The sequence below is a fragment of the Oryx dammah genome, unplaced genomic scaffold (genome assembly GCF_014754425.2).
Source record: "Oryx dammah isolate SB20612 unplaced genomic scaffold, SCBI_Odam_1.1 HiC_scaffold_24, whole genome shotgun sequence".
NCBI classification, from domain to species: Eukaryota; Metazoa; Chordata; class Mammalia; order Artiodactyla; family Bovidae; genus Oryx; species Oryx dammah.
The window spans coordinates 14,812,730-14,836,349 of NW_024070208.1; the positions used below are offsets into that span (position 1 = coordinate 14,812,730).

The 23,620-nt window shown below is 47.7% G+C and overlaps 1 long non-coding RNA gene across 1 annotated transcript in view; it reads right to left on the bottom strand.

Annotated features, from left to right (window-relative positions):
• The window catches only part of LOC120883194, a 66,581-nt gene extending 49,127 nt beyond the window's left edge, over nt 1–17,454 (bottom strand). The window contains exon 1 of the long non-coding RNA XR_005725708.1: nt 17,348–17,454. This is a non-coding gene — a long non-coding RNA (uncharacterized LOC120883194). The remainder of the gene's footprint in view (nt 1–17,347) is intronic.
• Nucleotides 17,455–23,620: the final 6,166 nt, after the last annotated feature.

Here is a 23,620-nt window from a genome sequence, read left to right on the forward strand (position 1 = left end):
CAGAGGGGATCTTTGGACCTGCCCCCTGGTTGGGACTTCTAATTTTGCCTAAAGACGTCACAGATGCCCAGATCACCTGCAGGATAAAAGAGGATCACTATGCAACTTTAAACAGGCCTTCGCTGTTTTTTTTAATTCCATTTTTTGCTTTCTTAGTCATTTATTTCATCCCTTAATAATTGGGTGTGTTAGTCACTTAGTTACTCTTTGCAACACCATGGACCATAGCCCACCAGGCTCCTCTGTTCATGGAATTCTCCAGGCAAGAATACTGGAGTGGTTAAGCTATTCCCTTCTCCAGGGGATCTTCCTGACCCAGGGATCAAATCAGGGTCTCCCACATTGCAGGCAGATTCTTTACCATCTGAGCCATCAGAAAAGCCCTAATAAGTGTGAGAGTTTTAAAAACAAAAATGGAGGAAACAGTCAGGACCTCTCGTTACCACTTAAATGGCTTTGTTATAAGTGGCCCTTCGGAATAGAGGGCGGGGGCTTTTTGTCCACAAGAGTCCTTCACCCCAGACCTCTTAGTGATGTTCTTGAAAGCTTTCTTTTCTCCCATCCTTTGAGTTCCCCTCCTTCCTCTTTGTTTCTCACTGAGGAGAGGGTGTCAGGGCTGTTCTGAAATTAGCTGCCGCAGGGACAGGCTACCAATCTTGTGCCCACCCCAACCCTAAGCCCCTCCGGAGCTGGCAAAAGACATTCTCCACCACTTGAGGGCTGTGCTCGGTATGCGCTCTGCTAGCTGGCCCCTTCATTATCTGGGCTCTGTCTGGCCACCCTCTTCTTGGTGACTAAGATCAGTGTGAGATCAGACCTCATGGCTGCCTGCCAAGAAGCCGGTCGAAGGCCAGGCCCCTTGTTGTAAGGGTTCCCTGGTCTGTGCTCCCGTTTACACCCTCTCTGACTCCCACGGGGCCTAGACTTGATCTAAGAGCCTTCCTCCTACCCACCCTTAATGCCAACAAAAGCACACCCATCAGACCATCGTGAAATCCATGGCCGGTTCTGAGCTTTGAGATTTATCCTTTACCAGAAAGAGTCTTTTCCCCGCCTCATTTGGTCTTTCCCACAACAATAATAATCAATAGGGTGATTATCCCCATTTCAAGGAAATGGAAACTGAAATTTGGCCAGACTGGGCTCTAGGTAAACCCAGCTGTCGCCAGGTGACAGGTGTGGTGGGCTGAGTCGTCTGCCATCCGTAAAACTTCCTGTGGTGGAGTTATCTCCCCGGGCTATGCAGTCGTCCACAAATTGGCTTTCTGTTAGTTTCCAGGTAACCTCCCAAAAGTTCTTGTATTTGACACTCTGCCCTCCCTGGTGACTTCTTCCATGAGCCCTCTACTTGTGGAGACCAGAGCTAAGTTAGTTAGGGTCATGGCTGTACAAGGGAGATTTACAAACATTTTTTGCCATGACCCATGGTAGGGACCTCCATGGTGGCCCAGTGATTAAGAATCCACCAGCTTCCGATGTAGAAGATGTGGGTTCGATGCAAGGTTTGGGAACTAAGATCCCATGTGCCACGGGGCAACTAAGCCCACGAAGCAACTACCGAGTCCTCACATTCTAGAATCCATGCTCCTGCAGCAAGAGAAGCCCTCGTATCAAAACTAGAGAAAGCCTGCTCACTGCAATGAAGACCCAGTGCAGCCAAAATAAGTAAAATAGCAGAAAAAAAGAAACACATGGCAACTAGGTACACAACACACCTACTATAGCAGTTATCAGGAAACAACACTTATCCTTAACACATGTGATGCACTCTGGTTTTTATCTAGTCCTTTTTTTTAAGAAGCTGGTTGCACCCTCTTAAAAGGACGTTATAAACCACAAGTAGATTGCAACCCACAGTGTGAAAAACACTGCTCTTCAGGAGAAAATCAAGCCCTTCACGGGAAACAGAGAAGCAGGGCTTGTGAGGTGAGAAAGTCAGAACCCTGAATCCTGATGAGAACCGGACCTCTCATCTCGGTCACCCCCAAGCAGTACCTCCAGGAGCGCATTAAGCAGCTCTCCTTTGGAGATTTATGGTACAGATCCTACAGAGAAAGAACTGGCACCCCCTGAATCCAGTGAAACATTGGGACATATACACCAGATTCTGCTTGTTAGCATTCACTTGCTGTGCAACACAGTTATTGTGGGGTGGGCTTGGAGTGGGGGATATGGGGTATTTTTAAAAACAATATCCATATGATTTCAATGCTGCCCATCTACTCATTTAGCCTTTGGAAACCAATTCACCAGCAGACTTAGTTTAATTAAATCAAATGGGGACTCAGAGGCAATATTCCCAAACCTAACATGGCATCAACTTTGATGCATGAGAACGCCTCCCTCCTCTGACATTGGAAGCATCTGGGACCCTCCGCAGAGCTCAGCGACTCTAAGACTGTGTCTTATTTTGCTCCAGGTCCTGCGCATCTCTGTCGTTAAGAAGAACACAGACAGGGGTGCAGAGTGTTTACGACTTGACCCTCAAAAGCTCTATAAGAGGGAAGCCATCTGCAGTGGAAATACAAAGGGCGTTTTCCAGATTCTCGCCTCCCAGGGCATCATGACAGATCAAATGCTGTTTCTGGGAAGGCCGTGCACAGAGAGTGTGCTCACAGCTTCAGAGGGGAAGAAAGCACACAGAGAGACATGTGGGCTGCACAGGGCTGGAAGAGAGTTCTCATCCCTTCCAGACACGAGAACGTCCTAGCAGCCTGCAGTTACTCCACTCTGGATCACATTTGCTTTGGAGGCAAAATATCATTTGAGTGATCTCCTTTATCGTTCACAACTCATCATCAGGTTTCAGCTGCAAATTGTGAAGATAGAGCAGTAAGTCTCAGCTCCTTTCTTTGAAAATCATCCAGTCCTCAGGCTTCCATCTGCCACCTGTGGGTCCGCCTTCCTCCCTGGGGGTCAGCAGACTTTCTCGGCAGAGGCCAGGGAGTAAATATTTTAGTCTTTGTGGGCCATACAGCCTTGAGACTACTCAGCTACACATTTGTAGCTTGGAAGCAGCCATAGGTAACACATACATGAATGGACAGGCTTTGTTTCAATAAAACTTTATTTAACAAGCCAGTGAGTCCTGCCAAGCCCTACTCTTGAGTGGCAGTTCTCAGATTGTCATGTACAGATGTGAGAGTTGGACCATAAAGAAGGCTGAGTGTCGAAGAATTGATGCTTTCGATTTGTGGTGCTGGAGAAAACTCGAGAATTCCCTGGACTGCAAGGAAATCAAACCAGTCAATCCTAAAGGAAATCAACCCTGAATATTCATTGGAAGGACTGATGCTGAAGCTGAAGCAGAAGCTCCCATCATTCGGCCACCTGATGCAAACAGCCAACTCACTGGAAAAGATCCTGAGGCTTGGAAAGATTTAAGGCAAAAAGTAGAATGGGGCAGCAGAGGATGGGATGGTTAGATAGCATCACTGATGCAATGGACATGAATATGAGCAAACTTCAGGAGATAGTAGAGGACAGAGGAACCTGGAGGGCTACAGTCCATGAGGTACTAAAGAGTCAGACACCACTCAGCAACTGAACAACAACAAATCTCAGATTGTGGTGCACAAGCCCTCATCCCCTGGAACACTGGATTATGTTGGAAGGTTTGCGTATCCACAAGCCTGTTGCTCATGACAGAAGGCAGACTCTCCTAAGAAGGAATTTAGAATTTAAATAATAAAAGTAATATGGGCAATTGATCTGCCTCGGCAGAGCTGTGAGGGACTCTCTCAGGATGAATAGAAAGGATATTAATTCTATCAGTGCCAAGGTATGATTGGAGAGTTGGAATGATAGGGTGAGACCTTGAAGGGCAAAGCCAAATTTAAGATGGAGCCAGGGAGTCAAGCTGTTTCTGAGAAGTAACTGGAAATTCTCAGCCTTGAATGTTCAAAACAGAGACACAGACTATGTTTCGACATCTCGAAAGTCCCCAAGATAGAAGCCTGTACACAGAGACTTCTAGTTTATCTCACTGTGATAGATACAAACTTTAAATATTGCATTAGGAGAACAAAGAGACCTGAGCAGAGCTGCATAGAGCTCCGGAAGAGAGTTCTAAATGAATGGCTTAAAAATTGGCCCTGGGGACTTCCCTCATCTTGGTCCAGTGGTTAAGACTCCTTACTTCCAATGCAGGGGACTCAGGTTGGATACCTGGTCAGGGAACTAAGATCTCACAGGCTGCTTGACGTGGTCAAAAAATAAATGAAAAAAACAAAAACACAAACATTGGTTGGTCCTAAGATGTTTATAACCCATCCATTACTTCTTGATGGGAGCAAGATGAAGGTCAGCTATGGGGGAGACAAAATATGTTACTACTAAGAAGAAAGTCCAGGATTTCCCTGCTGGTCCAGTGGTAAAGAATCTGCTCCCTTGTCCAGGAAGATTCCACATGCCTTGGGGTAACTAAGCCTGCCGGCCAAAACTACCCCAACTAGAGAATAGCCCCTGCTCTCTGCAACTAGAGAAAGCCCATGAAGACCCCACTCAGTTAAAAATAAATCAATAAATAAAATCTGAAAAAAAAAAAAAAACAGAAGAAAGATCCAGAAAGAAATAAGCATTTCGAGTAATCACCCCAAATTTGCTGAAAAGCATTCTCTTTGTTTTTCTTTTTTTTTTTCAATTTTTAATTGGAGGATAATTGTTTCACAATGTTGTGTTGGCTTCTGCCACACAACAACAAGAATCAGCCGTAAGTATACATATGTCCCTTCCCTGTTGAACCTCCCACCAACCCCCAGCCCATCCCCCCCAGGCTGTCAGAGAGCTCCCTGTGCTATACAGCCACTTCCCATTCGCTATCTGTTTCATATATGGTGCTGTGTGTGTTTCCCTGCCGCCCTCTCAGTTCCTCCCACCCTCCTCTCCCCGCCCCCAGCTCCCACTCTGTCCACAGCCCATTCCCTACATGTGTCTTTATTCCTGCCCTTCAAATAGGTCCATCAGTACCACTTTTCTAGATTCCATATATATACGATATTTGCTTTTCCCTTTCGCCATGACACATTATTAAGCATTTCATAGTCTTGCACACATGTTTGTTGTCGTTGCTGTGTTATTTCAGTCTCCCCATAAGGTAGGTTTGACTCATGACCAACACATATGGCTTACTGTGGGCCAGGTCCTATTCTGGTATCTATGAGTATCTGCTGTTTGAAGCCTCACAAAATGCCCCTTGGGTAAAAGCTATAATTACCCCTGTCTTACCCATGAAGTGAAAAAATATGGCTTAAAACTCAATACTCCAAAAACTAAGATCATGGCATCTGGTCCCATCACTTCATGACAAATACATGGAGAAACAATGGAAACAGTGACAGATTTTATTTCTTTGGGCTCCAAAATCACTGCAGATGGTGACTGCAGCCATGAAATTAAAAGACACTTGCTCCTTGAAAGAAAAGCTATGACCAACCTAGATAACATATTAAAAAGCAGAGACATTACTTTGCCAACAAAGGTCCATCTAGTTAAGGCTATGGTTTTTCCAGTAGTCAGGTATGGATGTGAGAGTTGGACCATAAAGAAAGTTGAGCACCAAAGAACTGATGCTTTTGAACTGTGGTGTTGGAGAAGATTCTTGAGAGTCCCTTGGCCTACCAGGAGATCAAGCCAGCCAATCCTAAAGGAAATTAGTCCTGAATATTCACTGGAAGGACTGACGCTGAAGCTGAAACTTCAATACTTCGGCTCCCTGATGCAAAGACCTGACTCATTAGAAAAGACCCTGATGCTGGGAAAGATTGAAAGCAGGAGGAGAAGGGGATGACAGAGGATGAGATGGCTGGATGGCATCACTGATTCAATGAACATGAGCTTGAGCAAGCTCTGGGAGTTGATGAGGGACAGGGAAGCCTGGCGTGCTGCAGTTCAAGCTGTCGCCAAGAGTCAGACATGACTGTGCAACTGAACTGAAGTGTATCCATGAAGAAACAGACCAGAGGGTTTGAAACACTTGTCAGAAGTCACGCTGCAAGTAAACAGATGAGCTGGACTGCAGACCCAAGCAGGCTGGCCCTGCATCTGCACTCTTCACCACTGCACTGACCTCAACCACCACCTGATTCTGCTCCACAGGAATGGCTGATTTTTGTTTTGATTTTCAATACAAAAAAAAATTTGTATTGAAAATTTGGTGCTCAATATACATGTTCATGATGGAGAAGGAAATGACAACCCACTGACTGAGCATATATGTTCATGAGGGGATTTCCTGGTGGCTTAGTGGTAAAGAATCTGCCTGCAGTGCAAGAGATGTAGGAGATGTGAGTTAGATCCTTGGGTTGGGAAGATCCCCTGGAGAAGGGAATGGTAAACCACTCCAGTATTCCTGCCTGGAGAATCCCATGGACAGAGGAGCCTGGCAGGCTACAGTCCAAGGGGTCGCAAAGAGTCAGACACAACTCAGCAACTAAACAACAGATATGTTCGTGAAATGAATGAATAAATAAGTCACCGAACAATAGCTTCTTGGTGAGGGCATAGTTTCAGCAAGGCTGGAGCTGTGGAAGGCAGAACTGAAAGAGCCCAGGACCAGAAATCAGGCCCCCGAGTTCCTGGCTTCTGTTTATCACTTTGTTCTCTGGTTTGATTTCCTCCTTCATCCGTTTGAAGATCTCCTGCCCTCCCACATCACAGGGCTGTTGTGGGAAGCAAATGATATGATGTATGTGACATTGCTTTGAAAAAACTGTAGAATGATGTACAAATTATATATATAATTATATATACATATACGATTATATGTAATTATTGTTGGCAATCATATAATAATATAAGAGTAATTGCTACTCAGGACAGGTGGGGACTATACAGAGAAACGTTGCTACGTTTTCAAAATCCTACCTCTGCTGGGGCCCTATCTTAGAACAACATGCTCCAGCAGCAAGAATGCCCAGAAAGGGAGGTGTGGAATGGGTCAACACAATCCATCCAGGCTGTTGAAGAAAGAACTCAAAATGCATATGGTATTGTCTTTGCCCCTGTTTCCTCTATTACTATTGTTGCTCATAGTAATTCCTGGGGTTTTAGGCAAGATTCTAAAATTCTTCTGCGCTATAGAAGACAACTATATCTGTGAAGAGGTTGACTTACTGCTTGTTTTGTTCTCATTATGCTTGTTATCTTCAAACCTCCTAATATGTTAGAATGGAGACAGGACATGCAATCAGTTCCCACAGCACTGGAGATTCCAAATAGACAGAGAATGGTTGGGGATGGGGGGGAGATGGAGGGAGGGGAGGAGGAAGGGAGAGAGGGAGAGAGGGAGAAAAAAGCAGGAAGGGAAGAGGGAAGGGAGGGAGGAGGAAAGGAAGGGAGGAAAGGACTTTCCTGGCATTTTAGTGAACACTTTATCATTTACACAATATCTCCACATCTGTTGTGTCTAGGCTAGGTCACAGGGGCCCGCACATGACCCCCTTCCACACACTCAATCTCCACTCTCAGAACCACATCCCGCAGAGGTATGTTTCTAAGCAGGGATGGTAGAAATTTGTCCAGGCTTTCCTGGTGGCTCAAACGGTAAAGAATCTGCCTGCAGTATGGGAGACCTGGGTTCAACCCCTGGGTCGGGAAGATCTGGAGAAGGGAATGGCAACCCACTCCAGTATCCTTGCCTGGAGAATCCCATGGACCGAGGAGCCTGGTGGGCTGCAGTCCATGGGGTCACAAAAAGTCAGACACGACTGAGCAACTAACACACAAGACCTGAGAAAGGGGCTTAATTTTTCCCCTATTTTTCTTCTGACTACTGTTGTTTGGATAAACCATCTTCAGAGTGGATAAGCTGGGGTTTGGCAGGGAACAAGTGAGAGTAAAATAAAGATACATTTCTGGTGACAAGGTGTGAATAGGATTGTCAGGGAACAAGACACACACAAGAGAAGCTTTCTTGGTCCCATGGACCAGGGCAATGTGTCTTGGGAACCCAGAAAGAGCAGAGAGCGGGGTGGGCTGGGGGCTGCCAGTCCCATGGGCTCCTAAAGGCTCCAGGGTACACAGTCACCTTGGGCATTCTCGATGCCCTTCCTTTCACTCAGAGTCTGGACACATCATCTAATTTTCCTCCTGAGAATGCCAGGTGGCTGCCGGAATACAATGGCATCCACTACGAGGGTGACACGAAGCTCTGGGAGTTGGTGATGGACAGGGAAGCATGCTGTGGTCCATGGGGTCGCAAAGAGTTGGACACGACTGAGCAACTGAACTGAACTGATGAGGGAGACCCAGAAAGTATCTACATATTAGACATACATCCACAAAACTGGCATTGTTGCTCTCTTCTGAAATGTGATTTAGGAAAATGAAAGAAGGGAGAAACGTTGATGACATTGATCCATGGTCTCCATGTGGGAAAATGTGAGCTCTTCGCACAACAGGAAAGCACTTTATTTATTCCCTGCCTTTAGGGCAGGAGATGCTAGTTGGGTGTTTCTATTTTAGAGCAAATACTGCGAATAGGGAAAGGATGGCAGAGAAGCAGAAAGACTCCCCCGTGAATTAAGGGCACTTGCTGACAGAAGTCACCAAATCTGTATTTCCAGAGCCATCTCTGCAGCTCTGGGTCCCCAGATTGGGCCTGGGCCGCAGCCCTGAAAGGACCGGGCTTAGCTCCCACTCCTTTCAATCTGAGTGAAACCCGCACAGTGTCTCGCCCTGTTTTCTAATATCAGCACTATTACCTGAGATCAACATTTATTTGTGTTGGAAAAGGTTCCTGCTGCTATTCAACCTGGCGGGGCTCCCAGGGAGACAAGGAAGGGAAAAGTCGCTGATGTAATAACTCAGCTTGGGTTCTGTTGCCCATGGTAACGGAGACTGGAGGAAGCCGGTGCATGGCCTTACTGCACAAGGAGGCCGGGTGCAGGCCTCGGAGGACCAGCCTTGAAAATAGCCTTGAATCTTGGGCTTTTCCCTAGGAAGCTGTCCCTGACACCGCATCCCCAGTGGATGCCAGGCTGTCTCCTTATGCCTTGGCCTCTGTCTCTCTCTCAAAGGAGCAGCAATTTCTGCTCTCTAACAAGATGATGCATTCTCTGCCCTGGCTTCCAGGAATTTCACAGCATTGCCTCTGCACGCTCCTCCAGCCGCTCCCCCAACATCTCGCCCTCAGTCCTGCCCTGGGCTGCAGCCCGTCCTCCTCCTGCGGGCCAGGCAGCCCTTGTGTTCCCTCACCAGGGAGAGGGTTCTCTCTAGGGAGAGGGGAGATACATCCCCTCTAATACATCCCGTCTTCCTAGATGCTGCCCAGTGATCTCCTGCTGCCTGAAGAAAGTGAAAGTATTAGTCGCTCAGTCAAGTCCTACCCTTTGTGATCCCCTGGACTGTGTCCATGAGATTTCCCAGGCAAGAAGACTGCAGTGGGTTGCCATTCCCCTCTCCAGGGGATCGTCCCCACCCAGAGATCAAACTCTGGTCTCCTGCAGTGCAGGCAGATTCTTTACCACTGAGCCACCAGGGAAGTCAGATAAACGAGGTACCTCGAATTGTCAGATTCCTAGAGACAGAAAGTAGAGCGGTGGTTCTCAGGGGCTGGAGGGCAGGTGAAAACAGAGCATTGTTTAATGGATATAGAGTTTCAGTTTTGCAAGATGGAAAGCACTCGAGATGGATAGTGGGGATGGTTGCACAACCGTGAATATACTTAGTACCACTGAACTGGACACTTAAAAATAGTTAAGAGAGTTATATATAACATTTTGAGTTATGTATGTATTACTGAATTAAAAACAATTTTTAAAATCCTTGAGCCTATTAGTTTTAAAATGGTGGCCAAGATTTGGTGTGGACTGGAGGGCAGAAGTTTTCCGTTAGTATTTCCTTGGCTCAAATCCACTCAGCTCTCTTCTCAAATAGCCCTCACTGATACCACTAAAGTGATGCTCCCATTTGCGCACACACATACACACACACACACACACACACACACACACATACACACACTGCCTGGCACACACCTGAGCTGGATTTATGGAGAATCTCCATTCTCCATTACCACCATTTTTTATGCTGATATCTATGCATGCATGCATGCTCAATCACTTCAGTCGTGTCCAACTCTGCGACCTCATGGACTTTAGCCTGCCAGGTTTCTCTGTCTATGGGATTCTCCAGGCAAGAATACAGGAGAGAGTTGCCATGCCCTCCTCCAGGAGACCTTCCCGACCCAGGGATTGAACCTGCATCTCTTGCATCTTCTGCATTGCAGGAAGATTCTTTACCACTGAGACACTGGGGAAGCCCATTGGTATCTATACATTGGCTTATTTGTTTCTTTTCTGATTCCCCTGCCAGGACATTGGCTCCACAGGGGCAGGGACTCTGTCCACGGTTCTCTCCCTGATGCCCAACATATCCCAGGCGCTGGTAGGAATTTTTGGAAAGAATGAAGACAAACAAATATGATACTTCGCCTGTATCACAGGCCAAGCTTCCACTTTGGAGCCCCATCTGGGCTTATCTTCTTGGCATTTTTCTCTCTCAAGAACCTCGAAGGGAGGTGATGAGGAAGATGGGGTTTGAGGATTTGATACTGAATCACAGCTAAGTAACATCTCTTACCATCTTCCATGATTCCAAGTTGGTGTTACAGTACAGAAACCAAGAGAATGACAGATGGTGAATTGAGAGGGGAGAGTCAATTTTAGAGAACATAAAACATAGTTTTTGAAATAGCATCATACAATTTTTGAGGTGGAGGGGACCACGGACTTGGGCTGGGTTTAAAACAGGGAGACAATATTCAATTGCAAGTGGATGGCCTGCTGACTACCAGCCCCTGATGGCCCGGGACTGGCTGATGGTGCCTTCTTAGTCAAGCTTTACATATGACCAAGCCACTAAGCTGGGCTTCCCTGATGGCTCAGCAGGTAAAGAATCTGCCTGCCAGTGCAGAAGACACAGAGTTGGATCTCTGGGTTGCAAAAAATCCCCTGGAGGAGGAAATGGCAACCCACTCCAGTATTCTTGCCTGAAAAATCCCAGGGACAGAAGAGCTGGTGGGTTACAGTCCATGGCGTCACAAAGAGTGGGATACAACTAAGCACAGCATAAGCCAGTAAGATGTGCTTTTGCTGAGAAGGAGACGGAGTTGCTGATGGCAGCAGGTGACAGAGGAGAGGCCCAGGGACCCTAGACAGGCCTACAGGATTAGCTTTCCTTTTTACCTTTCTCTTGAGCTCCCAAGCCTGTGGTCCCCACACTGACTTTATGAGCACAGTGCTTACTATTGCTCACATACACCAGGCTGTTTTAAGAGCTCTCATCCACTCCTTCCTCCAAATTAGTCTAAGCATTAAAAGGCTAACTTTGAGTAAGAATTCTTGAAAAACAGAAGATGAAATGGCAGCTTTGTTTGATTTTTCAAGGCAATGAAGCCAATTCTCACTAAATGCATTGTCCCTATGACGCTATTACATTGTCACCCGTTGTGCCTTAGAATTCTCCCTATGGAATCCCAAAGTCTCCAGCAGGGATTAAAAGTTAAATGTTACTGGAATAGTGCTTCTCAAGCCATGGTTGCAACCATTTGGGGGAAACATAAGACAATTTAGCAGACCCTGATGAGTCGATCCTAAAGAATATTCATTGGAAGAACTGATGCTGAAGCTGAAGCTCCAATACTTTGGCCACCTAATGTGAAGAACCAACTCATGAGAAAAGATCCTGATACTAGAAAAAATTGAGGGCAGGAGAAGAAGGGGGCAACAGAGGATGAGATGGTTGGATGGCATCACCGACTCAATAGACATGAGGTTGAGCAAACTCCAGGAGATAGTGAAGGACAGGGAAGCCTGGTGCGCTGCAGTCCATGGGGTCACAAAGAGAGTCAGACACAACTGAGTGACTGAACAACAGCAAATGAGAATTTGAACTTGAAACAGAGAAGAATTAAATGGAAAATACCACAGTGCATTGCAAATCATGAAAGTAAGCATTGCTTCACAAAACTTCTCACTCAGCTATATAAAAATATGCATGCGTCCACTGCACGGCAATCTGAGTTGAGTTTCTCTCTGAGTCCTGACCAAAAAATATTTGAAACCTATTCCCCTGATCCATTTTCAATATAGAACTCAACCCTCCTAAATCTAGCCAATGCTCAATCATTCCTTAATTCCTGAATTTATTAAGGGCCCATGGTGTGGAAGGCTCAATGCAGGGTCCTGGGGAAACAAAGATGAATGGAGCACTGTGTTAGGAATGGTCTGGCAGGAACCAGGTGTCACGCTTTAACTGGGTAATATGAGGAGAGTTTAATAAAGGAGCTATTTATCTGGTGTGGAAAGGGTATAGGGAAACCTAAAGAGATAGTGCAGAACCCGGGGCTGTGAACAACAGGACAAGGAGCCAGAGTGACAAATATCTCAGCCTCTTTCCTCTCCCCACATCATCTCCTGCTGGTGAGATCCCCAGGCCAAACTAGGCCCAGGGGCCCAGTGATACAGTCCAGATGGGCAAGTGGGGTGAAGAGGGTGATGAGTGAACATGGAGAGTAGATAGAAGATGGCCAGTACAAACCAAAACCCTGCTCTCAGAATTTACATCTGATGAGTGAGAAGGTTATACAACCAAGAAAATCATAGTGATACAACCCTTGCTGAGAGTGGTGTTCATGAGGACTTCTGAATGCACTTGGGAAGAAGCACTTGACTCTTCAAAGAAGGTGAGGGAAGAGAGAAGACATAGTGGTCCATCTCCACTGCATCCCTTTCTTTGGGAACTCCTCCTCTGCTTCGGTCCCTGCAGAGGACTCTGGGTCCCAGACACTGTGCCCTGCCCCTCTCTGTTGCAGGAACCAATCAGAGTGAGTCCCCATACCTTGAGCACAGTGATTGGCTCAGGGAAGGTCTAAAGCCCAGCCCCTCAGAGTTTTCCCGGGGTGGGGTCTTCTGCTAAGGAGGAAAACTGTCTCTCGCCTTTGAAATCAGGATGCTGGGTGGTTGTAAAGTTAAAACTATCTGCTGCCATCTTTCCCTTCTCCTCAATAAATGTAAATATTCAACTGAAGAAAAATTGAGTCAGAGCAGAGAATCTTCTTACTGGAAAATATTTTATATTATGGGTTACTTTATATTCAGACATTTATTATATCCATGATACTTTCTCTTGTTTGTGAGCTAGAGTTGAGTTTCTGTCCCAGCTCACTATGGAGATGAAACAAGATGTGCAAAAGTGGGAGATGAGAAGGTGCATGGTCTACTGGAAGACCTGCTGGCTCTGTGGCCTGGCCAGAGCTGAGGGTGCTTGTGACCTAGAGAGAGTAGGATATGGCTAACAGTGGGCTTGAGTCAGGCGCCGAATGTAGGCGTGTTTATCAAGATTTTCAGCAGGGAGTGGCACAAACTGCTGTGCATTTTGGAAAGGTCGCCCTGAGAGTCAGGTGGAATACAGGCAGAGGTGAGCAGGCTCGGAGGATGGGAGCTGCTGCAGAGCCTCAGGAGACACAAGGGGCTCCAGAACTCAGCTAAGGACACTGGGGAACACAGAGCAATGCCAGGATCCAAGAGGGGTTGAAGGAGGTGAAATAGTCTCGATTAGTATCAAGGTTCCAGTTCGGATGAGTAGGGAAATGAAAGCATAAATGGAATCATCGTTTGGTTGTTTCTTACAATTCACAACTTTGAGTGTCTTTTCTCTCCTGGCCATCATTTCCGGAATCTATTCTGGGTTTATCCATCTTCTATAGAAGACATGGGGCCCCAAACAGAATTATGCCAGCTGTGGTTTGACCAGTGGAGGGGAGGACCATAAACACTTAATGAATGCAGCCCACGGGTCCTTCAATTTCCTTGGAAGTCATTTCATAGTGATGACTCACGTGGAATATATTATTGTGTAAAATCCTTGAGTTTTTTTTTTAATTTTTTGTTGTTTTTTTTTAACAGAGGCTCTGGGTCATTTTTTTTATGGGGGAGTAAACGATTTTACAAATAAGTGATCCTTTGTAAGCCCTCCAAAGTACAAGCCCATACTATTAAGCTTAGCATGACTTCCCCACATCTGCAAACCATGCCTTTCTAATACTTCTAATTCAGTTTAACAACCAAGTATGATATGAAGATTCTAGGGCAGATATTGTGGGAAATGCATGAAATGGACATATTCTTACTCTTTTCAAATAACTTAAAACCCAATGATTGATATACACATACATATATATAATTTAAATAAGGCACCTACATAAACGTATGTGTGTGCTCAGTTGCTCAGCCACGTCAGACTCTTTGCAACCCCATGGGCTACAGCCCACTAGGCTCCTCTGTCCATGGAATTCTCCAGGCAAGAATCCTGGAATGGGTTGCCATTTCCTGCTACAGGGGCTCTTCCCGATCCAAGGATCAAACTTGCGTCTCCTGCATTGGCAGGTGGATTCTTTACCACTGTGCCACCTGGAAAGTCTATATAAGCCTAAGATGAGGCACGTAGATATAAAATGATTAAATATCCAAATATCTTTGGACCAGTGTCTAGTTGTGAAATGTTAGTGTGGACTGTTGTGATTCTCTGATTTTTCCATGAAGTTCACCACAGCATCTTCACAGCTCAGCAAGTCTGAACATGTGAACTCATTGCCTGGATAATTCAGATTAGTCACTAGCCTTTCACCTCTGTGACCTTTGTCCTAGAATATGTCCCCTGGGGCTATGGGTTTGTACCATCCTCTGCCTTCTCTTTTCTGGGGTTGATCTTTTGTTTATTTTCAAAAATCTCACTAATTTCTGCAGATCCACCTTCCAAGGGGTGGTCAGAGAAAGCAGGCTCCTTAAAATGGCCTCTGCAGGTTTTCTGTAAACTACCCTCAGCTCACTCTTTCCCCTCACCTTCCCTCCCCTGCAGGAAACTCCCACGTCAGTTCTCATCATCTGAGATTCCTACTGGAACCACCACCATCAACCTCTTTCCATTTTTGGTAGATCACCATTTACTCTACTCAGTCCAGCCAGCCAGGCTGTGAGTCATGCCACCAGGGTGTCCCCCACACCACAGGACATCCTCTTTCTGAAGATCCGTGGGGGAGCCTGACACACAGATCTCAGGACTGTGCAACGTTTAGCAGATCCATTCATTCTGCTGATAATTACTAAGCATCCACTGTGTACCCAGTACTCTGGAGGGAGGGAGCCCAGGGGAAGGAGATGGGTTACCAAGAGAAGACAGACCAGCAAGTACAGAGAAGAGGTGCAGGATTCTTGGGGAGCAGACAGCAACACTCTCACCAGCCTTGGGGTCAGGGAAAGCTTCCTAGAGGAAGAGACGGTGAACTGAGCCAGGAAAGAAAGAATATAAGAGCAGGGGCACGGCTGGCCCAAGAAAGAGAGAAGGAGGGCTGCTCTTTGCCACAGAATGTGAGTGGCTGTTGGGAGCAGAGGAAGATGTGAGGTGATGGAGGAGCCTGGCTTCTACAGGCAGTAGGAGGCCACTGAAAAACTCTAACCGGAAGTGATGTGATCAGGCTAATCATATTTTCTGCTTCCCTGGTGGCTCAGAGGTTAAAGCGTCTTCCTGCAATGTGGGAGACCTGGGTTCGATCCCTGGGTTGGGAAGATCCCCTGGAGAAGGAAATGGCAACCCACTCCAGTGTTCTTGCCTGGAAAATCCCACGGATGGGGGAGCCTGGTGGGCTGCAGTCCAAGGGGTCTCAAAGAGTCGGACACGACTGAACGACTTCACTTCACTTCACTTTGATAGCTTAGAAGCTCAGAACCGAATTTGCCGCCTACTGCTAGCAACCACAGAAGGCCATCCATGTGCCATTGGAGATTAATTTACCTTTTTCTCATCTTATTATCCCTTCACTCCCATGTCTTTATTTGTTAGCTTCTGTTTTACTCTATACAGACTTCCCAGGGGATACTAGCAGGAGAGGTAAGAGGCACGGCTTCGATCCCTGGGTTGGGAAGATCCCCTGGAAGAGGGCACAGCAACCCACTCCAGTATTTTTGCCTCGAGGAGAATCCCATGAACAGAGGAGCCTGGCGGGCTACAGTCCATAGGGTCGCAAAGAGTCGGGCACAACTAAAGTGACTTAGCACAGCGTACACATACTGTATGCATCTCTGCAAATCCCATCAAAAATCAAGGGGAAAACCCATGTTGAGGCAGTTCCTCTCATAACACCCCTTGAGTAAAATGTCTGTTTCCCCATCTTATGGAGAATCTTGAAGAGACTGAGGAATTTGCCTGCGGTCTTAGCATCATTTCATTCATTATTGGGACTTGTTCACTATCTCACTTGCCTGACAGATTTTAAATACAATGGAGGCAGAGATAGTATCTGATATGGTTGCGGGGGATTGGTGTCCACCTCCAGCACATACAGGGGCCGCAGCCTGAGTTGCTTCCCTTCCCAACTAGGGCTGCAGGATTCCCAGACCCCCAACCACTGTCCTCTCCCCAACTGCTGTGGCATCCTGTCTGCTGTGGATAACCCCTCCCACCACATATAGATGCTTTTAAAGAAGCTCCACCATTTAACTTTCAAGTACATCAAGTAACTTGTTGTTTAGTCTCTGAGTCGTGTCCAACTCTTTTGTGACCCCATGGACCATACATAGCCCACCAGGCTTCTCTGTCCACGGGGTTTCCCAGGCAAGAATACTGGAGGGGTTGGCCATTTCTTCCTCCAATATCAAGTAACTACAACAAATAACTAGCTAGCTGCCTTTAGAACTAGACTTTTGGGACTGGAAGAAACTTGAGCGACCATTATCATCTGAGTGACTCATTTTACAGTAACTCAGATTCAGAGAGAGTGGATGTCTCCCCAAGGTCACGCTGCTGGTTAACAGCAAGTCTGGGATCAACCGCGGTTCCCACGTACCTTAGAAATGCCCTGTATGGTATTTACAGTGTCACTTTGTTCTTCTTGCAATATAAAGAGTAAAGCTTTAATTTGGCTTGCTCATAAAACTAAATGGTTTGATATATTTAGAAGGTCTGATGAGAACTTGTTTTTAAAAGATTTTAAACCACAGCCCCGTGATTTGTTCTGACCAGTATCCTGACTCAGAGACGCAGAAACAGTGGTGAAGTAAGAAAACATCCTTACGTGCTCAGGGCCACGCCGTCCTCAGCCTCACAGCGCTCTCTCCCTGAGCCATCTCATCCATTCATAAGGCTTCACCCATCTCTTAATATGCGAGGGGTCCCAGGCAGTCCGGGACACAGTAGCTACCACGCTTTGGGTGTGTGTGTGCGTCGCATGCATGCACGTGCGGCAGGCATTGTTCTACGCACAGTATATAGGTTATATCATCACATTCGTACCACTACCCAATCCACTGGACAGAAGAGGAAGGCAAGGCCTGAGAGGGAAAGGACTCACCCAAGGTCACAGGTGGTAGCCCCAGCAGCCCCCTCACCAGCTCTGCTGCTGGTCTCATTGATCAGTACAGGACAGTCCGCCTCCTCCTCCCAGGGCCTCCGCCACTACACGTGCCACAGTGCCACAGAATCAATCCCAGCCCAGCCCTGCCCCCATAACCAGCCCTCCCCATGAACGTCACTCAGGATTCCTAAAGGCCAGTCTGAGTATATCCGGTTGGGCCCAGCCCTTGGTGGCCCTGAACATGACCTCGATTCTCCCTGCCAATCAGCCAGTCACCTCTGAGGCAAGCAGCCTGGCTCTGGCCGAACTACCTGGTTCCAGGCCAGGCAGTCTTGCTTCATGCCTCTCCGCTCCTGCTTCCTTGGAATCCCCTCTCCTCTCCTCCCTGCCCTTCCAGTAAAACTGGTCACTTCCTCCTTTGCTCCAAGGCAGCCCCTCTGGCTGATGCTCACTCAGTCCTTTTCTAGGTTCCAACCACTGACTTCCCTGTCTCTCCTCTCAGGTGGCAGGGGCTTGTATCTGGCACTCAAGGCTGCATGGCACCTAAAGAAGGTATACAGGTAGAGAAGGTCTCTTTAGATATATGTGGATGGATGGATGGATCAGGGGAAGGAATGAATGGCAGAAAGCCTACCAACCAGCGTTGCATGCAAACCAGTTCACTCCTGCAGGGCCACAGCCCGGCCCGGCCCCCATGGACCCCACATGAGCTCCTTGCCACTGTGCTCACACCAACCCTACGCACCACAGCCTCGTCCACCCTGACACCCTCTCACCTCCCAGCAGGCCCCCAGTGAGGCCCCGTCAGCCCAGGGCCAGAATCTCTCCCCTCAGTGCTCCTCATCCCCACTCTAAGGGCCTCCCTTAACTAAACTGGGAAGAATGGTTGGAATCTACCCACATGGTAACAGAGGCCCCATGGTCCTGGAGGGAGCATGGATGGCTTGCTCTTGCTGACGTGAGTACTCGGCAAATATTTGTGGACCAAAGGCATGAACTATATGATAATAGTCATAAAGGGGACTATAAATATTTGTTACAAGGGAGATGAAATCAACCTCTGAAAGAAAACGCTTGTAAAGACAGAACAAAGCATCACAGATGTTCACCTGTTTCCAGAAGCCTAGGGTTTTGCAGAAGGAGAGTGTGTTCCTTGGCCAGAGTCAGTTGGGTCCCTGTCTCTTCGAGGTGAGAAGAGAAAGTGAGGGCTCAGGAGTAAGGAGGGGTCCATTGAGCCCGGGGGCCCCTAAGCCCCTGAGACACTCAGCACTCCCAGCCCGTGTGTCCATTTGCAGGTAACATGTTCACTTGTGGGTGGCCGAGGCAGCGTAGACCCTGTCTGCCCATCAGCATTACTGCTTTCTGGTGAGGGGACCTCAAGGGGATGGTCATGATGCCACCTCCCTGCCAGAGAGTCCCACCATGGGTGATGAGATTGGCAAACGCATCAGACTTTTCCTTTCCCTTCTTTCCCTCCATTCCTTTCCTTCTCTCTCTCCTCTCTCTCTTTTAAAGTTATGCTCATTGAATTCACACTGTTAGGAGATGTTGAGTTCCCATTTTGTCAAGAAATGCTTTTTGAAATAAATGCAGTGGTCATTAAAACAAACAAACCAGAAAGAATTAATCTAGTCCCTTTCAAAGAATGTAAAATCATATACAAAAAAAAAAAAAAAAACCCTTGCTCTAAGAAGGGATCACTAGGTACCAAGCAGATCCAAGGCATAAAAAAGGATTAAGAGGCCTGGGAGATGAAGCTAAGATTTGGGTCCTCTGGGTAAACGAAAACTTCTGTTTTATAATCCCAGAATTACTAAAGATGAAGCCCTTCCAAATCTTTTCTCAACACTCTTTTCCACTTATTCATTCATTCAATAGGCATTTATCTAACTTCTACAAAGTACCAGGCCAACTGGGGGAAAAAACAAAGCACCCGTTAAGAGTATCCCTGACCCTAGCAGGTGAGAGGACGAGGGCTGGGTAGACACAAGGAATCAAGGCTCTGAGAAAACACGGGTTCCAGGCCTTCCCTGGTGGCTCAGTGGTAAAGAATCTGCTTGCCAATGTAGGAGACATGGGTTCGATTCCTGGTCTGGGAAGATCCCATGAGTCTCGGAGCTTGTGCTCTAGAGCAGCAACTCTGAGCAGCACTCTCGAGTCCAGGAGCCGCAGCTACTCAGCCCACATGCTGCAACAACTGAAACCCATGCACCCGTGCTCCGCAACAAGAGAAACCCCGCAATGAAAAGCCCAAGCACCGCACCTAGAAGCAGCCCCCGCTCGCCAGCACTAGAGAAACACCCGAGCAGCAGTGAACACCGAGCACAGCCAAAAATAAATAAATAATTTACAGAAAACCCAGCTTCCAGCCAGTCGTTGCTTTGAAATCCACGGCAGCTCCTCCCTAAGGTAGAGATTCCATCAGAGTCATTCGGAGCCCCTCACCCCAGCCTCATCTTCTCACCCCGTGACTCCCCATCCACTCTCTCAAACTCCTGCCCATGCCTCAGTATTCCTGGCTCTACAGCCCCTTCCAAGCTGGAGGGAGTCGCTCCTCCCCCAACGCTCTCTCCTGGATTTTAGCGCTGTCACTTTTTATTGGCTTTATTTATGAGTCCACCTCGCCTCCAGGATCCTGGCCCTCAGCCCGCTGTGTCTGGTGCCTGGCGGTGCCATGGAGCCGGTCCCGGAGCCCAGGGGTCCGCCCCCGAGCTCCCGTTCTTAGCTGAGGGATGGAGGCAACTTACTCCCCGCCCCACTGGCCAGTGTGCACTAGACAGGCCTCTGAGGGGCAAGGCTGTAGCATGTGCTACCCTGAGAACGTTGCTCTCTGACCTTTCCTCCCAATTCCCCCTGTCAATCAAAACATGATTTCCAAGGAGTGCTGGCTTTTCCAGCCCGAGGGCGACCTTAGAACACAGCTTGCTTTCTGACCGGGCGTCTGACACATCCTTTCCACTAGCCCACCTCATCCTGTAAGACTCAGTCCATTTGTTCCTTCTGGAAGCTTTTCGTGATACTCATCAACCACCCACTTCAACAACCCAGGCACACATGACTCCTCCTTCTGTCCCTCTGTATCCTGTGTGCTTTATTCCAAAAGCCATTGGCGGCCGCTCCCCGGCTAGAAGCTCCTTAGAGGCAGACACCAGATCGTGTTCATATCTGTGGCCCCAGCATCTAACAGGCAATACTCATTTGTTGAATGAAAAAGTGGACGAATGAATGAATGAATGAATGATTGCCCCTCCTGTCTTCCTCTTTCACCAAGTTTTCCCTTTCCTTTGCAATTACATGTGGGTCCAGGGGTGTTTTGTCCACTAACTGTGATCATAGAGAAGTGACTTCATGTCCCTGGGACTCAGTGTCCCCTCTGGAAGTGGAAAGGGGTGCGGTAGAGCCAGAAGCCCCCTCCCCTCCATCCGGTGTAAGGTGATTCTGTTGTGTGACTCTGTAGGTGTCAGCACTGCTGGGTTAGAAGAACCTCCCAAGGCCACGCTCTCTGCCCTGAGATTCCTCCCAGGAACTCTGGTATCCAGTTGGTCACATTGTCCTCTCAATTCTATAGCTTTCAAGTCTTCAAATCCCCTACACCTGCCTCAGAAGCGCTTCCCTGGTGGCTCAGATGGTACAGAAGCTGTCTGCAATGTGGGCAACCCAGGTTTGATCCCTGGGTCGTGAAGATCCCTTGGAGAAGGGAATGGCAACCCACTTCAGTATTCTGGCCTGGAGAATTCCATGGAAGAGGAGCTTGGCAGGCTACAGTCCAGGGGGTCACAAAGAGTCAGACACGACTGAGTGACAAACACTTTCACCCACCCCCCCTTCCACCTTTCCCTTAAACCACAGCTTGAATCCCTTCTCCATTTTCTCCCACTGCCCCCAGGACCTCCTGTCTCGTTCAAGTCCGTCTTCTGCACAGCCCCAGACCACCAGCCCCAGAGCCTGGGCCCCAGGCCACCTGATGTGGGGGCAGAGGCTTCTGCAGAAGCCTGCAAGGTCTAGATTTCCTGTTGGAACCCAAAGTCCTCAACATCAACAGTTTCCTTCCACAAGGCTGTATGATTCTACCTCCCGTGTTTTTCTCAAACTCCCAGCATCTGCCGTTTGTACTTTCTGTTCAAACACCCTCTTCCTAATCCACAGGGGACAAATTTGGCTAGTAGGAGGGACTTTCAGCTTCTCAACACCTGCGAATCCATCTGTATTTGCCTCCACCTTCACTCTTTCCTGCCCTTTCTCTGAGACCTGATTCCTCCCCCTGTGTTGTGGTCCAGAACAAACCTGACTCCATATTGGATCTGTTCCTTTAGCTCTAACCTTTGTGCTCTGTTGCCTGTACTTAGTCAGGCTGGACCTTTTGTCCAAAAGATGTTGCCGATAGCCTGAAATACACATGACAGCTCATTGTCAAGGCTCTGACCTTTAAAGGTATAACATTTTTCCATTCATACAGAGATAAGAAGTTGCAGAACAGAGAATACCATTTGTCTTGTTGGAGGTTTATAGGAACACAGTGACCAGACCTACATGGACACTGCAAGAACCAAGGATTCAGGTACAAAGAAGTCTGCAATAACCAGCCACAACCCCTCCCCTTTTAGTATAAAAGAAGCCTGACTTCTAACTCAGGTAGTATGGTTCCTTGGACAGTAGTTCACCATCTTCTCCATTTGCTGGCTTTCTGAATAAAGCCACCTTTCCTTGCCCTAACAGTTCATCTCTAGATTCATTGATCTGTGTGGGCAGCAGTACAGGCTTGGACTCAGTCACAAAACGACTCTCGCTCTCTTCAGCTGCAGTGGACAAAGTGGGTTAAATGCTGTAATGACTCCCCCAACCCCCTACGATGTCTGAGGCTCAGCACAGTTTGCAGTCCTCCCCACGGCCTCACCGCCCTCCCCCTCCTCTTGGGGCTGCACACTCAGAGAACGTGGAAGATCCCCTGGGGCCACACCTACAGGTGTCACACATCCCTTCTGCTTGCCATCCATGGGCAAGGCAGGGCGCATGTTACAGCAGGGAGGCGGGAAGGTAGTCTGGCTGTGCCCCGAAAGAAGAGGAAAACGTGGGCATAATGAACACAAGCATCTCCACCAGCTAGCCCCGAGGCCATAGGTGAGGCTGGCTAGAGCAAATCTCCACCTGGATTCGCTACAAGTTCCCCACTCTACACATTCAAAACGGAACTCTGTAAGGTTCCCAGACTGGTTCTGCCTTCTTATTCCCATCCAGGGGGTGGTGCAATCACTCACTCATCCAATTCCCTGACCTCGAGGCTCCTACACTCTTCCCCCACCCCTGGTGTGTTTCTTAGACGTCTCTCCTGCACCTGATCTATTTCAGCGGTCGAGTAACAGATTTCTCTGTGTATAGGCCATCCCGCCTTGATTTTTTTCTAAAAGGTACCTTACAGTGTGTTCCTTGCTGCTATTCCTTAGCGTGATTATGGGAGCCTCTCCCACAATTCAAAGGCTAGAGGGGATCTAGAGGCTAGAGCCCGCCCTCTCCTGCCTCACACCCCACCAGCCTGCACTTCAGTTAGAGGAAATCAGCCTCAAGTTGCCACTCCTCTCAACATGCTCACAAGATGCCTCCAACACTGCTGCCCGCTCCCTCTTGGCAACTTGTCCTATTAATAGAAGGCACAGCTCAAGTATCACATTCCCAGGGAGGCTTCAAGGTCCTCCCCAGATGGAGTTGAGCACCACCTCCATGTAGATTATAGTTGGTCATTAACAGAGTGGAGTCAACCATGTGGACCAGTTTAACATCGTGTCCTTCATCTACAGTACTAGTAAAATTTTTACATGCTAATAAACTCAATTTGAAACCTTGGGAGGTGGTTCTTTCTCCCTTTCTTCCTTCCTTTCTTTCTTTTCCTCCCTCCTTCCCTTCCATCCTTTATTGTGAGACAGATTTATCACTCCTATAGAATTTTAAGAATTCAAAGTATACAGCAATAATTATTTCTTCCAAAATTCAAAGTCAGTTCAGTTCAGTAGCTCAGTCGTGTCCGACTCTTTGCGACCCCATGAATCGCAGCACGCCAGGCCTCCCTGTCCATCACCAGCTCCCGGAGTTCACTCAAACTCACGTCCATCCAGTTGGTGATGCCATCCAGCCATCTCATCCTCGGTCGTCCCCTTCTCCTCCTGCCCCCAGTCCCTCCCAGCATCAGAGTCTTTTCCAATGAGTCAACTCTTCGCATGAGGTGGCCACAGTATTGGAGTTTCAGCTTTAGCATCATTCCCTCCAGAGAACACCCAG